Source organism: Ranitomeya variabilis, chromosome 6 (assembly GCF_051348905.1).
Source record: "Ranitomeya variabilis isolate aRanVar5 chromosome 6, aRanVar5.hap1, whole genome shotgun sequence".
NCBI lineage: Eukaryota > Metazoa > Chordata > Amphibia > Anura > Dendrobatidae > Ranitomeya > Ranitomeya variabilis.
Window position 1 is genome coordinate 360,493,377 of NC_135237.1, and position 16,748 is coordinate 360,510,124.

The window sequence follows — 16,748 nt, forward strand, 5'->3', positions numbered from 1 at the left end:
ATTTTTGTAGAAAAAATGAGATTTTTTATTTTCACGGCTCTACGTTATAAACTTCTGTGAAGCACTTGGGGGTTCAAAGTGCTCACCACACATCTAGATAAGTTCCTTGGGGGGTCTAGTTTCCAAAATGGTATCACTTGTGGGGGGTTTCCACTGTTTAGGCACATCAGGGACTCTCCAAACGCGACATGGCATCCGATCTCAATTCCAGCCAATTCTGCATTGAAAAAGTCAAACGGTGCTCCTTCACTTCCAAGCTCTGCGGTGCGCCCAAACAGTGGTTTACCTCCACATATGGGGTATCGACGTACTCAGGAGAAATTGCACAACAACTTTTGTGGTCTAATTTCTCCTGTTACCCTTGTGAAAATAAGAATTTGTGGGCGAAAAAATCATTTTTGTGAAAACAAATGCGATTTTTTATTTTCACGGCTCTACGTTATAAACTTCTGTGAAGCACTTGGGGGTTCAAAGTGCTCACCACACATCTAGATAAGTTCCTTGGGGGGTCTAGTTTCCAAAATGGTGTCACTTGTGGGGGGTTTCCACTGTTTAGGCACATTAGGGGCTCTCCAAACGCGACATGGCGTCCGATCTCAATTCCAGCCAATTCTGCATTGAAACAGTCAAACGGTGCTCCTTCACTTCCAAGCTCTGCGGTGCGCCCAAACAGTGGTTTACCTCCACATATGGGGTATCGGCGTACTCAGGAAAAATTGCACAACAAAATTTGTGGTTAAATTTCTGTTTTTACACTTGTGAAAATTAAAAAAAATGGTTCTGAAGTAAAATGTTTGCAAAAAAAAGTAAAATGTTAATTTTTTTCTTCCACATTGTTTTAGTTCCTGTGAAGTACGTAAAGGGTTAATAAACTTCTTGAATGTGGTTTTGAGCAGCTTGAGGGGTGCAGTTTTTAGAATGGTGTCACACTTGGTTATTTTCTATCATATAGACCCCTCAAAATCACTTCAAAGGTGATGTGGTCCCTAAAAAAAACATGGTGTTGTAAAAATGAGAAATTGCTGGTCAACTTTTAACCCTTATAACTCCCTAACAAAAAAAAAAATTGTTTCCAAAATTGTGCTGATGTAAAGTAGACATGTGAGAAATGTTATTTATTAACTATTTTTTGTGACATATCTCTCTGATTTAAGGGCATAAAAATACAAAGTTTGAAAATTGCAAAATTTTAAAAATTTTCGCCATATTTCCATTTTTTTCATAAATAATCGCAAGTAATATCGAAGAAATGTTACCACTAACTTGAAGTACAACATGTCACGAAAAAACAATCTCAGAATCAGCGGGATCCGATAAAGCGTTCCAGAGTTATAACCTCATAAAGTGACACTGGTCAGAATTGTAAAAATTGGCTCGGTCATTAAGTACCAAATTGGCTCTGTCACTAAGGGGTTAAGAGACTTCCAACATAAACAAGGAGAAGAAATAAACAAAGAGGATATACCTATAATCTTGCAGTAAAATGCCAACTCAAAAATATTGAGCTAGATTGTCTCAAAACACTGGAATACATTGTGAGAAGATAAAATTACAGTTGAATATCTACCAGCCTACCCTAAATTTATTTATAGAAAAGCTAGAAATATTGGAAATTTGAAAATTGAAATTTCTACAACAGTACAGGAACCCCTCATAAATATAAGGAATGATACATTATTCCCAATCAGCTGACTTTTACCCGTGCAATAAATGTAAAGGTGGTCGCCAACTGCGTCCCCAAAAAAGAAAGGAATTTAATAAAGGAGATGATAAAGTTATTATTTGGGACTACACTACATACAGCACTACTTGTACTGTACAGTATGTACATGCAATAAAAGATATGTAGGCAGGGCAAAATGCCCCATGATAAAATGAATAGGTGAACATTTGCACAATATAAAAAAGAAATCCCAAGACCTGCCCTTATCAAAACATTATGCTGACCAACACGGGGACTCATCTAATGGTACACAAATATGGAGAATACAAAAGGTACAAGAATGTTGGCGAGAGGACAATTACATTAAACATATGTCAAGGGTTAAGAGCCAATGGATTTTTGAATAACCAGTAAACACTTTGAAACCTAAGGAGTTAAATAGTAAAATTGATCTATTTGCATTACAACAAAAACTTAAAGGGAACCTGTCACCTCGTTTTTTCGGTATGAGATAAAAATACTGTTAAATAGGGCCTGAGCTGTGCATTACAATAGTGTAGTTTGTGGACCCCGATTCCCCACCTATGCTGCCGAAATACGTTACCAAAGTAGTCGTTTTCGCCTGTCAATCAGGCTGGTCTGGTCAGATGGGCATGGTGTCTTCCCCCAGATCTTGCGTAGTTTTCCGTTGGTGGCGTAGTGGTGTGCGCATGTCCAAGGTCCCGAATCCTGCACAGGGGTGTGAAAATAGCAGCGATGTCCGTTATTCCATTGGTGGTCGGTGGGCGCGGCCATCTTGCTTTGGCCGCGCGTGCGCAGAAGCGGCGCTCTGCTGGCCGCGGCTTCAGGAAAATGGCCGCGGGCATCTGCGCGTGCGCAGATGGCTATCGCGGCGGCCATTTTCGTGAAGCAGAGTTCGCATCTCGGCTTCACGAAAATGGCCGCCGCGATAGCCATCTGCGCACGCGCGGATGCCCGCGGCCATTTTCCTGAAGCCGCGGCCAGCAGAGCGCCGCTTCTGCGCACGCGCGGCCAAAGCAAGATGGCCGCGCCCATCGACCACCAATGGAATAACGTATTTCGGCAGCATAGGTGGGGAATCGGGGTCCACAAAATACACTGTTGTAATGCACAGCTCAGGCCCTATTTAACTATTTTTATCTCATACCAAAAAAACGGGGTGACAGGTTCCCTTTAATAACCAGAGCACATACAGGTGTTGTCATACTGCTGGAGCTACAGTTAGGTCCATATATATTTGGACAGAGACATTTTTCTAATGTTGGTTATAGACATTACCACAATGAATTTTAAACAAAACTATTCAGATGCAGATGAAGTTCAGACTTTCAGCTTTCATTTGAGGGTATCCACATTAAAATTGGATGAAGGGTTTAGGAGTTTCAGCTCCTTAACATGTGCCACCCTGTTTATAAAGGAACCAAAAGTAATTGGACAATTGACTCCAAGGCTATTTCATGGACAGGTGTGGGCAATCCCTTCGTTATGTCATTCTCAATTAAGCAGATAAAAGGCCTGGAGTTGATTTGAGGTGTGGTGCTTGCATTTGGAAGGTTTTGCTGTGAAGTAAACATGCGGTCAAAGGAGCTCTCCATGCAGGTGAAACAAGCCATCCTTAAGCTGCGAAAACAGAAAAAACCCATCCGAGAAATTGCTACAATATTAGGAGTGGCAAAATCTACAGTTTGGTACATCCTGAGAAAGAAAGAAAGCACTGGTGAACTCATCAATGCAAAAAGACCTGGGCACCCAAGGAAGATAACAGTGGTGGATGATCGTAGAATAATCTCCATGGTGAAGAGAAACCCCTTCACAACAGCCAACCAAGTGAACAACACTCTCTAGGAGGTAGGCGTATCAATATCCAAATCTACCATAAAGAGAAGACTGCATGACAGTAAATACAGAGGGTTCACTGCACGGTGCAAGCCACTCATAAGCATCAAGAATAAAAAGGCTAGACTGGACTTTGCTGAAAAACATATAAAAAAGCCAGCACAGTTCTGGAAGAACATTCTTTGGACAGATGAAACCAAGATCAACCTCTACCAGAATGATGGAAAGAGAAAAGTATGGTGAAGGCGTGGTACAGCTCATGATCCAAAGCATACCACATTATCTGTAAAACACGGCGAAGGCAGTGTGATGGCTTGGGCATGCATGGCTGCCAGTGGCACTGGATCACTAGTGTTTATTGATGATGTAACACAGGAAAGAAGCAGCGGAATGAATTCTGAGGTATTCAGAGCCATACTGTGTGCTCAGATCCAGCCAAATGCAGCAAAACTGATTGGTCGTCGTTTCATACTACAGATGGACAATGATCCAAAACATAAAGCCAAAGCAACCCAAGAGTTTATTAAAGCAAAGAAGTGGAATTTTCTTTAATGGCCAAGTCAGTCACCTGATCTCAACCCAATTGAGCATGCATTTCACTTGTTAAAGACTAAACTTCAGACAGAAAGGCCCATAAACAAACAGCAACTGAAAACCACCGCAATGAAGGCCTGGCAGAGCATCAAAAAGGAGGAAACACAGCGTCTGGTGATGTCCATGAGTTCAAGACTTCAGGCAGTCATTGCCAACAAAGGGTTTTCAACCAACTACTAAAAATGAACATTTTATTTAAAATTATTTAATCTGTACAATTACTTTTGGTCCCTTTAAAAACAGGGTGGCACATGTTAAGAAGCTGAAACTCCTAAACCCTTCATCCAATTTTAATGTGGATACCCTTAAATGAAAGCTGAAAGTCTGAACTTCAACTGCATCTGAATTGCTTTGTTTAAAATTCATTGTGGTAATGTCTATAACCAAAATTAGAAAAATGTCTCTGTCCAAATATATATGGACCTAACTATATATAATGGCTGAAACGGATTGGTCAGAAGTTTAGCCTGCACTGCGATCCATACTAGAAAAGTGACATCATGCTACACCGCGCTCTAAGAGCAGAATATACTCACAGCTTGCTTGCTCAACAGTTCCCTCTTCAGGCACCATCTGTCGGATGGGAGGCTGCGGGCCAGGGCACCGTTGTACTGGGAGCAAGGATGAGACTCTAATCCAAATACTCTTGGGCTCTAGGATGAAACATCAGGTACTACCTTGTAATAGGAGTATATTGATTGGATAGTACCATTAACCGTTAAGGTTGCCTATACCAACAAATGGTACAATATTACAACCGTATATGTTGACTATACTGGACATATACTGAACATTGCCCTTTTATTAACTACTGCGGACAACTAGTGGTAACAACCACAGGTAGCAAAGGTTTGAAAAAACTGGCATCCGTTTGTTACATATAACTATACTAGATGGATGCCCGATGCTCTTGCATCGGGAGGGCGGTAATGTCATGATGGGGGCAGGATTTGCAGCTTTGAGAATCTCTCCCCCTATGTGCTCACCCACCTATCCACTCTCTCTTTCCCCATGTGCTGACTTCTCCAGTCTGTGATCTCTTCTTTGATCTGTCTACCCCATGTGCTATCCCCCTTGTCTGCTGTCTTTCTCCTTCCTGTGTTCTCCCCTCATGTGCTGTTCCGTTTGAGCTGTCTCACCTCTGTGCTCTGTCTCTCTCCCCCATCTGCTGTCTTCTCCACTCATGTCATCTCTTCTTTGACCTGTGTACCCTATGTGCTCTCCTCCTTGTGTGCTCTCTCTCTCCACCACTTTGCTGTCTTCTTCCCTCATGTGTTCTCTCATTTGATCTGTCTCCCCCGTGTGTCCTCTTTCATATGTTCATTTTGAAAATTGTCTGTGTCTGACTGTGTACAGAACATACAGCTCCTGGGCATGGGAGGAAGCGGAAGACAACACTGACATTACAGCAGGAGATCGCAGATACATTTTGTGAAGTAAAATATTGTTTAAAAAGTCAGTGAAATATCTTACCTCACAAAATGAATCCTCTTTGATCCCCTGCTGTAATGTCAGTATTGTCTTTTGCTTCCTCCCCTGCCAAGGAGATGTGGCATGCTCCGTACACGGCGAGACACAATTTTTAAAATGTGGTGCGTATGGCATATACAGTGTGTGTTTGTGTGGTGCGTACGGCGTATACAGTGTGTGTGTGGTGCGACGGTGTTCCGCTGGTGGTACCACGCAAGAGGCTGCTACCACCAGCAGTTTCCATACTGAGACACCCATCACTTGGATGTTCCAATATGGAGGTCGGTGAACTTCCACGGCTTGGAACTCTGGGATCCGGACACATCTGGATGGAACAAGATGTGAAGACATTACAAGGTAAGTATACATATTAAGATATGGCAGCTGAACCTGATTATATTAGAGGTACATTATTGTGTGCGTTTGCCCATTGGTCTCAATAGGGATATATAACTTGCATATAGGTGATTCCTTTGTAACACACATACCATTTAATCACTGCACAATACACAGTTAATAATTTATCTGTCTAAACTAGGGCAAGTGCAATCAGTTGCATTATTTAATGCACGTCTAGGGACAAGTATGAATGGCAACCAATCCTAATTTGGGTATCTCTTAAATCTTGGCATCTATTAACCCCTTACCGACCTCCACCGTACTAGTATGGCGGAGGTCAGATCCCCTGCTTTGATGTGGGCTCCGGTGGTGAGCCCGCATCAAAGCCAGGGCATGTCAGCTGTTTCAACAGTTGACATGTGCCCGCAATAGCGGCGGGTGGAATCGCGATTCACCCACCGCTATTAACTAGTTAAATGCCGCTGTCAAACGTTGACAGCGGCATTTAACTGCCGCTTCCGGCCATCGGGCCGGAAATGAGCGCATCGCCGACCCCGGTCACATGATCGGGGTCAGCCATGCGTTGGCATAACAACCAGAGGTCTCTTTGAGACCTCTATGGTCATTGATGCCGGATTGCTGTGAGCGCCACCCTGTGGTCGGCGCTCATAGCAATGCAGAAAATCAACTACATAGGGGCGATCTGAGGATTGCTCCTATGTAGCAGAGCCGATCGAGTTGTGCCAGCTTTTAGCCTCCCATGGAGGCTATTGAAGCATGGCAAAAGTAAAAAAAAATGTTTTAAAAAATATGAAAAAAATAAAAAAAAATATAAAAGTTTAAATCACCCCCCTTTCGCCCCATTCAAAATAAAACAATAAAAAAAAAAAAAATCAAACCGATTCTAGACCGCCCGATCTATCAATAAAAAAAGGATTAACCTCATCGCTAAATGACGTAGCGAGAAAAGAAATCGAAATTCCAGAACTACGTTTTTTTGGTCGCCATGACATTGCATTAAAATGTAATAACGGGCGATCAAAAGAACGTATCTGCACTAATCTGGTATCATTAAAAACGTCAGCTCGGCATGCATAAAATAAGCCCTCCCCTGACCCCAGATCACGAAAAATGGAGACGCTACAGGTATTGGAAAATTAAGCAATTTTTTTTTTTTTTTACCACTTAGGTAAAACATAACCTAGACATGTTTGGTGTCTATGAACTCATAATGGCCTGGAGAATCAAAATGGCAGGTCAGTTTTAGCATTTAGTGAACTTAGCAAAACAGCCAAACAAAAAACAAGTGTGGGATTGCACTTTTTTTGCAATTTCACAGAACTTGGAATTTTTTTCCCGGTTTCTAGTACACGACATGCTAAAACCAATGATGTTGTTCAAAAGTACAACTTGCCCCACAAAAAACAAGCACTCCGAAATCAGCAGGCATGAGGGGAGGAGGATGCCGGGGAGCTACAAGAGGACCCCAGCCGCACATCCCCACCCCGCTTTACCCCCTGAGAAGGCACAGGAGGGGTGGGAAAGGGGGTCTCAAGTCACATGAGGATTGTGGAGACGGGAGCAGCCACCGGAGGAGAGCGGAGCCCCCGACCTTGACTGCCATGCATTGGGAAGGTAAAGTGGAGTGCTCCAGATCGCCGGCCACGGCAGCACCATCAGGAACTGCTTTACGCCCCATAGGGGACAGGAAAAACACTGGAGGGGATTTAACCTCTTGTGTGTTTCCTGACCCCCATTAGGGCGGGGAGACATCCTCTGATGCTGCTGTTGTGGAAGGTGACTAGAGAAATTGGATATGCTACAGGTACCGGAAAATGGCACAATTTTTTTATTTTTTTTAACAAACTTTGGAATTTTTTTTTACCACTTAAATAAAAAACATCCTATACATGTTTGGTTTTTATGAACTCGGAATGACCTGGATGATGATAATGGCAGGTCACTTTAGCATTTAGTGAACATGGTAAAAAAACAAAACAACTGTGGGACTGCACTTGTTTTGCAATTTCACAACACTCTGAATTTTTTCCCCGCTTTCCAGTACATGATATGTTAAAACCAATGTTGTCGTTCAAACGTACAACTTGTCCCGCAAAAACAAGCCCTCACATGGCCATTTTGACCAAAAAATTTAAAAAGTTATGGCTCTGGGAAGAAGGAGAGCAAAAAAGAAAATGCATAAACAAAAATACTGAGACTAAGAGCACTTGTGTGTTCGAAACGCGTACAGTTTACACAGGCACTCTCCTTCCTTTATATCAGTTTTTTTTTTAATTCGTTTATTAATTCCAGAATAAAACAAACATTGCACATATTTGCATTTATCATTATCAATTATACCATGGAATACAAATAATTGCAAAGTATCATCATATCCAAAGTTTACAGGGGTAATAAACTGTGCATGTTATATCATTAGTACCTTATAAAATACCTATTATACAACCTTAACAACTTTAACCATCAGTAGTAATTCGCCGAAAGGAAAAACAAACTTAAATCCTGCTCTGTAAGTGATGCCCCCAAAAACCACAAGCCCACCTTCCTGTGTAAGTGTCTAGTCAGTGTAGACTATAGAGTATGATAAAAAGAATTCCATCTACCCCAAATCTTTTCGAATTTACCTGGACATCCTCTATTTTGGTACAGTGTTCTTTCATACGGGATAATCGAATTCACCAGATCAGTCCAAACTCTAAGAGACGGGGGAGAGCCACCCATCCACCTTAACGCCAGTACCTTCCGTGCCAAAAAGAGCATCTCTCGAAGAAAGATCCCAGTATAATGATCCCAGGTCTCCGTATCCCACACCCCGAATAAGCAGGTTAAAGGCTCGAGTGGGACAGGGATCGACAATAAAGACGTTAGTAATGTCGTGACCTCTTTCCAGTAATGAAGAACTACTGGGCACCTCCAAATCATATGGAAAAAATCTGCATCACGCGTATGACACCGTAAGCAATCTGACGAGTGGAGGCGGCCCATTTTAAAGAGTCGTGTCGGGGTCAAATAGGTCTGATATATAATATATAGCTGGGTCATCCTGTTATTAACTGAAGGAGAAACTTTAGTTGGAGATTCTAGAATATCTTCCCATTCCTCTCCCAGTACATCGGGAAGAAGTCCCTCCCACTTCCTTTTGATAGAATTGATGGTAGTCCCATCTCCCACGGATAATAAATATGTATATAAAGAGGAAATGAGTCCTTGAGGACCCTGTGAGTTGAGGATGCCTATCAAAGGTAAAGATGAGATCGCTCGACCTGTACCCACATTTCGTATGTGCGATTGGAAAGCTGACCTTAGCTGTAAATAATGGAAAAATTGAGATCTCAGGATGTTGTAAGTATTCTGTAGTTGTTCGAAGAATACAAAAACCCCCTGGTCATGTACATCGCCTACCGAAAGAACACCACATGAGATCCAAAAATCAGAACATGGGTGATTTAGTAGTTCTGGGAAACAACTATTATTCCACAACGGCATTTCGGCTATTATATCTACAAATTTAATAACTCTTTTAATTTGTCTCCATATTAATCTTGCCAGTCGGAGTAGAGGTAGCAGACGATAAGCACTAACTTTCTCCATTTCCAAGAATCCCAGTGGACAATCAATCCGGGCAGAATGAATTAAATGACTCTCAGAATTAGGTAGGGAGTTATTGGGCATCCATTTGTTTATCGCCTTAGCTTGCCCGGCAAGGTAGTACAGATAAAAGTCTGGTAGGGCCGCCCCACCCCCCCTTTTTCGGTCTCTGTAGAGTAGATAGCTTAAGTTTGGGCCTGGTCTTCCCCCATATAAAGGATGTGATTAAGGAGTTTAAATTCGCAAAGAATGACTTGGGCATTGCCACAGCACTATGTTGAAAGCAATAATTAAGTTTGGGAAGCAATATCATTTTAATTAGATTAATGCGGCCTGCAACAGAGAGGGGGAGTTTGCTCCAGGTTATAAATTTAGATTTGACCAAATCCAGTAGTGGATAAATGTTAAGTTGTAGGTCTAGCCGACTATATTGAGACATATGGATACCTAGATATTTGAAATTGGAGACTACAGGTAGCGACGAGAGAGTCTCGAGACAGGGCATCGGAGCATGAGACAGAGGCATCAGGGCAGATTCATCCCAATTTATATAAAGACCGGAGAATTTACTAAATTTATCTATGGTCGCTATTACTTGTGGTAGTGTCTCTTCTATTTTATCCATAAATATTATCATGTCATCGGCGTAAAGACCAATGGTATCCACACGGTCCGCAATATCTATTCCCTTAATATCCGTGGAGGACCTTATGCATATTGCCAAAGCCTCTATCGCAAGGGCAAAGAGAGCCGGGGACAGAGGACATCCCTGACGGGTTCCCCTATGCAAGGTAAAAGAATCAGAGATGGAGTTATTCACAATTACACGCGCCTTGGGATTCCTATATAGTGTCTATCCCTCTAAAAAATGTATCCCCAAAACCGTATTTCTGTAGACATGCAGAGAGGATGGGCCACTCAAGAGAATCAAACGCCTTGGCAGTGTCTAGCGATGCCAGTGCCCAATTATTATCCGACTCTAGAGAGCTATATTGAATCACCGATCGGACCCGCCTGATATTGATAGAAGTACTTTTCCCAGGCATAAAGCCGACTTGATCTGAGTGTATGAGGTGTAATATGATCGTATTTAGTCTAGTAGCCAATATTTTGGTGAAGATTTTGTAATCTACGTTCACCAATGATATGGGGCGATACGATCCACATTCCAAAGGATCTTTCCCCTCCTTTTTAAGTACAATAATATTTGCATCGTAAAATGTTTCAGGCATGGATTCTCCCTCCCATATACTCCGGAGTACCTTCAGTAAAAGTGGTGCCAGATGACCTCGATATTTTCTATATAACCCAACAGGAAACCCGTCGGGTCCAGGGGCCTTCCCGGTAGCCATGTCCATTATAGCTTGTTCTACTTCCTCCAGAGTAAACGCGGCCTCCATAAAGCCTTGCTGAGTTGGACTCAGTGAGGGGAACGTTATGTCCGATAAATAATCTACACATTCAGGTATACCAAGACCACTACCAGATTTGTATAATGATTTATAATAATCATGAAAACACTGGAGAATTTCCTCAGTAGAGGATACCAATGAACCATCAAGTGCCCGGATCTGTAGTACTGTATTAGAGGTGTTATGTTGGTGTACTAAAAAAGCCAGAAGTGTGCTGGCCTGATTCCCCAATTCGAAATAGGATTGACGGGTAAAGAATAATTTGCGTTTTGATTTAGTGTCTATATGTTGAGTATATAACCTTTGGGAAGTAAGCCATTCCACCCTGTTGCCACTGGTTTGATTAGTTCCATAGGCGGCCTCCGAGTCACTCAGCCGTCGCTCCATCTCATCATCCTCCCTTGCCGTCATCCTTTTAATATAAGAAATTGTGGAGGACAGACAGATATCCTTTTAGAGTATAATAATAATAATCTTTATTTTTATATAGCTAACATGTTCCGCAGCGCTTTACAGGTTGCACACATTATCATCGCTGTCCCCGTTGGGGCTCACAATCTAGGTTCCCTATCAGTATGTCTTTGGAATGTGGGAGGAAACCGGAGTACCCGGAGGAAACCCACGCAAACACGGAGAGAACATACAAACTCTTTGCAGATGTTGTCCTTGGTGGGGTTTGAACCCAGGACTCCAGCGCTGCAAGGCTGCTGTGCTAACCACTGCGCCACCGTGCTGCCGTGTATCCCAAAACAGACTAAAATTTGAGGGGTCTGGATGGGTAGAGATGAAGCAGTTCAGCTGATCAACCGTTCTATTACTAGAGTCTATTAATTTCAACCAGAAGGAGTTCAATTTCCAGGGTATATTATTATTTGACTGACCGTATTTAAATTTAAGAATAACTGGACTGTGGTCCGATATCCCCCTATTGCCAAGCTCAACACTATCCACCCATAATGCCAGGTCACTAGATCCAAATATGTAGTCTATACGAGATAGAGACCGCCTAGTTGATGAGTGGCAGGTGTATTCCCTTATCTCAGGGTGACGTGTTCTCCACAGGTCCAGCCATTCGCTACCACTCATAAACAGTGCCAATTGAGAGGGGGATTGAGGAGGAGGGCCCCCAGATATCTCATCATCTAGTCTCAATCTATCTATGGAATTATCCATGACTAAGTTAAAATCTCCCATACAAATAACACTAGCATCAGGATAATTTAGGGAGAAACCCATTGCCATAAGGAGAACCGATATATTAGCCGGGGGTGGGTTATAGACACATAATATCACGTATTCCCGCGTGTTAATAAAGGCGTGCACAAAATCAAAGCGACCCTCGGGATCTCGTCGTGCCTCCCTGGCCTCCCATCTAACACTCCTGTGTATCAGCAGAGACCCCTCTTGAATAACTGGTATGAAATGCGTGAAGGGACCATTGCACCCACGGCTTTTGTGTACATTTAGCTGTGTCTCTGGTCAGATGTGTCTCTACAAGTGCTACAACATGGGGATGATACCGTTTAATCTGTGAAAATACCTTGATTTTCTTTCAGGGAGTCTCAATACCCCGTATATTCCACGTCATGCATATAATCTCAGACCCCATATCCACACTTAGGAAAAGGAATAATATACACCATAACCTGAGCAGGGATCAGGGACATCACACAGAGTACAGAATTATCAATGGCGACTAACGAACATATCAAACAATCAAAACTGGTGTAAAAACTCAAACAAAACAGAGCTTGAACAGTGGAGGAGTATAATCCTATACTCCTACAGTCAGATAGAAAAGGGGATACCCTCACTGGAATCAGCGTCCGGTATTGTTGATAAGCTCCGCACCTATACGGAGAGCTCCAATTTGTGTTGCCATTAGATAAGGAGAACTGCTTAGGAGTCCGGCACACTAGACACCTTATGTGTCCGCAACCATTCGGCTACCTCTGCCGGATCTGTAAAGAACAAGGAAGAGCCTTCATGGACAATGCGGAGCCGAGCTGGATAAAGCATGGAATAAATGATGTTTTTATCCCTGAGCTGCTTCTTAACTTCCATAAATCGAACTCGCTGTTTTTGGAGCTCCATGGAGAAATCCGGGAAAATTGATATAGTGGTGTTATTGAATTTAATAGGGCCCTTCTGCCTCGCCAAGCGAAGTATCGCATCTCTGTCTCTGCAATTGAGGAGACGCACCAAAAAGGGCCGGGGTGGAGTTCCGGGGGGAAGAGGCCTCGTTGGAACCCTATGGGCCCTCTCCACAGAAAATGTTGAGGAGAATCCATCTCCCAGGGAGGTTTTAAGCCAATCCTCCAGAAATTGCTCAGGTTGCTGACCCTCCGAGAACTCCGGCAGGCCAATAATTCGAATGTTATTACAGCGCAATCTGTTTTCCAGGTCATCTACTTTTTGCTTCCAGACATTCACAGAGCCGGCAGCCTTTGACAGCTTAGCTTCCATAGGGGTAATGGTGTCCTCTATCTGAGACACTCTTGTTTCAACCTCCGAGATGCGCCCTCTCATAGCTTGCATATCATGTCGCAAACGATCCCCTTCAGTGTGTACGTCTTCTATTTTTTCCGTAAGAGAAGATCTAGTGAGGGATATAGCCTGCATCAATTGCTCAGACGCTTGTTTAAGAGTCAGTTCGTCTTGTTCTCCCTCCTCATTACTGTCAGAAGGATGATTTTTGCGTTGGTTCTGCGTGGGATTATTTCTGAGGGTGCGTACATTATCAGAGGCATCTTCTCTGGCATATTTCTTTAATTTGTCGGCAGCCCCCGCTCCTTTGGAATGCTGCATGGCGATCAACAGAAGGACCCCACAGAGGGACCACACATAGTTATAGCTGGTCTATTCCCCAACAGCAGACCCAGCAGAGTTAAACACTGGAGTAAATCCCGGGAAGGCTACCGGTCAGGTAAAAGGATTGTCAGATATTTATAGAAGCAGCAACTGAGAATTCACCCAGGCACTGCGCCTTAGAGCAGCCCACAGCCCCCACAGGCAGAATAGCAGGGAGGGGGGGGTTAATCCCTCCAGAGTTATGGTACCAACAGGAGTTTGTCTGGTAAGGGGGTGCAGGGCCCAATCTTCCAGGGCACACACCGCACCACCCCTCTATTAACTCAGGTATTTGCTCACCTCCTGAGCTGTACCGCAGTTATGCTGTAAAGCGCCGCTCTCCTTACTGCTGGAGTGCGCGCTGCAGTGATGGCTGCTGTCCCCCCAGGTACCGGCGACCGCTCCAGACCCAGCACCTGTGCTTTAGTGTTCCACAGCGCTCCCGCTTCAGTGCAGGTATCTGCCGCTCCCAGGGGAATGCACCCGGCTTCGGTAACCGCCGGCGCTGTGTCCTGCTCGTTGGAGCGCGTGCTCAAAGATGGCCGCCGCAGCTCAGGGATTCTGCCGCGCGTCCAGGCCGCCTCAACGCCCGACATCCCAGGACTCCAAAACTGCCGTTTAAGGGGATCGCCGGTCTCCTGAGGTCCCAAAGGCACCGTTCCAGCCGGTGCAGTCGGTGAGTCAGGGGAATTTATGGCAGGATAAGGATCAGGGTGACCGGAGCTCCCACGAGGTGCATCCTCTCTCCTGGATTACATAACCACGCCCCCCTTTATATCCGGTTTTTGTATGTCTCATAGCCTATTTCTATTTTAAATGAATACTATTAAAGTTAAGTGATTTTATCTCTTGGAGCTGGATTCCCCTTTTTTCCACATGTGCATAAACAAAAATACCTCTCGTCGTTAAAGGGTAAAATATCTCCTATGACACTGGAAGGCCAGCCAATCACAGTAATGCCACACCAAAGATGGCAACGGCATTACTGTGATTGGCAAGCCAGCCCAGCATATTTATTGGCTGCAAATACCAAGGCGAATACCTAATTACTCGCCAAGTAACGAACAGCCCAAATACAGTACTATTTGTGCGAGTAACGAATAGTGCCGATTGTATTTGCTCATCACTAGTTGGTACTCATGTGAAGCTCAGCCTTAGGCCTTTTTCCCCTATGGAAAAAGAAGTTTTTTAAAAATACAGTCATAGCCGAAAGTGTTAGAAATTGTTCGAGAAAATGAAGTATTTCTCCAAGAAAATGATTTCAATTAAACATATTTGGGGAATTCCTTTGTGCGTATTGGCCAAACACGAAAAGAAAAAAGGCAAATTGGACATAATTTCACACAAAACCCAAAACATGGGCCAGACAAAAATGTTGGCAGCTTTCCAAAAATGTGGGTAAAGAACTTTGTTTCAAGCATGTGATTCTCGTTCAAACTCACCTGTGGCAAATAACATGTGTGGGTAATATGAAAATCCCACATGAAACCTGTGTGTGCCACACTAAGCATGTAGAACAAAGAGCAGAAAAGAACTGTCTGAGGACTTGAGAAATAAAATTGTTGAAAAATATCAACAATCTCATGGTTACTGTTATGACTCGGATGTTGAGTAACCCGGGACCAGGGGATCCTTCCCTGTCCCTACCTCACCCTGTTGCCCGGGTTAATTCTGAAGGTGAAGATGCTAGGGCCATGTACGTTGCCTTATCTACTGAATCCACCCTCCGCCTGTTCCCTTTCCCAACCCAGGGAAGAGGGGAGCAGCTGTGCACTGCTATACACCAACCAGACGAACAAGGCAATGGAAAAATACCAGACATACAAATAGTCACTCACATATAACAGAGGAATACACCGGAGAGTAGAGGATGGGGAAAAAAACCAAGTAGGAGAAGGAAAGTAAATTACCACAATTTTTAACTATTAAGTATTATTATTCTTAGTTATTAATTAGTTTTTGGCTGACCTCTCACCATCTTCATGATCAAGGATACAAGGTGAGATTCTGCATGGTGCCCCAGATCGATGTCGATTGATAGTCATTTTGTATTTCTTCCATTTTCTTACTATTGCACCAACAGTTGTCTCCTTCTCACCCAGCATCTTACTTATGGTTTTGTAGCCTATTCCAGCTCTATGTAGGTCTATGATCTTGTCCCTTGGCATCCTTATAATTTGGTCTTGCCCATGTTGTAGAAGTTAGAGTCTGACTGATTAATTGAGTCTGTGGACAGGAGTCTTTTATAAAGGTGACTATGTAAGACCACTGTCTTTAATGCAGGTAGTTGATTAGGAGTGTCTAACTGTTCTCTAGGAGCCAGAACTCTTAATGGTTGGTAGGGGATCAAATACTTATTTCTCACTGCAAAATGCAAATAAATTCGTATAGTTTATACAATGTGATTTTCTGGACTTTATTTTTGATATGCTATCTCTCAATGTTAAAATTAACCTACCCTTAAAATTACAGGTTGTTCATGTCTTTGTCAGTGAGCAAAACTTACAAAATCAGCAAGGGATCAAATAATTATTTCCCCCACTGTATAGTGTATACAAATTCTGGTTTCTACTGTGTGCAAGATTGAAGAAGTCATAGGAAAGTAATCATCACTGCAAATGTTCTAATGAGCCATATATTTAAGGTGGGATGTCAGAACAATCCAACCCACCAAGCGTTTTTTATGGCTATGTTGCTCTCTGACAGATAATGTAATTCATACCCTTAACTATGTAATCTGTTTCTTCCCTACTGGAAAAAAAACAGATATTATATTGTTTATGCAAATTAGGCTTAAGTGCTCAAGCTGTGATGAGAGCACTTTCCAAGCCTTTGTCTTCCCAGGTGTATTCAAAGCCCAGTCCAACCTTCCTCTGTTTGGCTGACAGTTAACTGAATGTCTGGTCAAGCCAGTGAGCTCTCAGGCAGAGGAAGGTGCACTGAATGGAGAATAG

General features: G+C 43.1%; 1 long non-coding RNA gene across 1 annotated transcript in view; it reads right to left on the bottom strand.

Moving 5' to 3' along the window:
- Positions 1–16,748, bottom strand: part of LOC143781176 (uncharacterized) — a 59,509-nt gene that overhangs the window by 24,303 nt on the left and 18,458 nt on the right. The window contains exon 2 of the long non-coding RNA XR_013216604.1: positions 4,651–4,767. This is a non-coding gene — a long non-coding RNA (uncharacterized LOC143781176). The remainder of the gene's footprint in view (positions 1–4,650; positions 4,768–16,748) is intronic.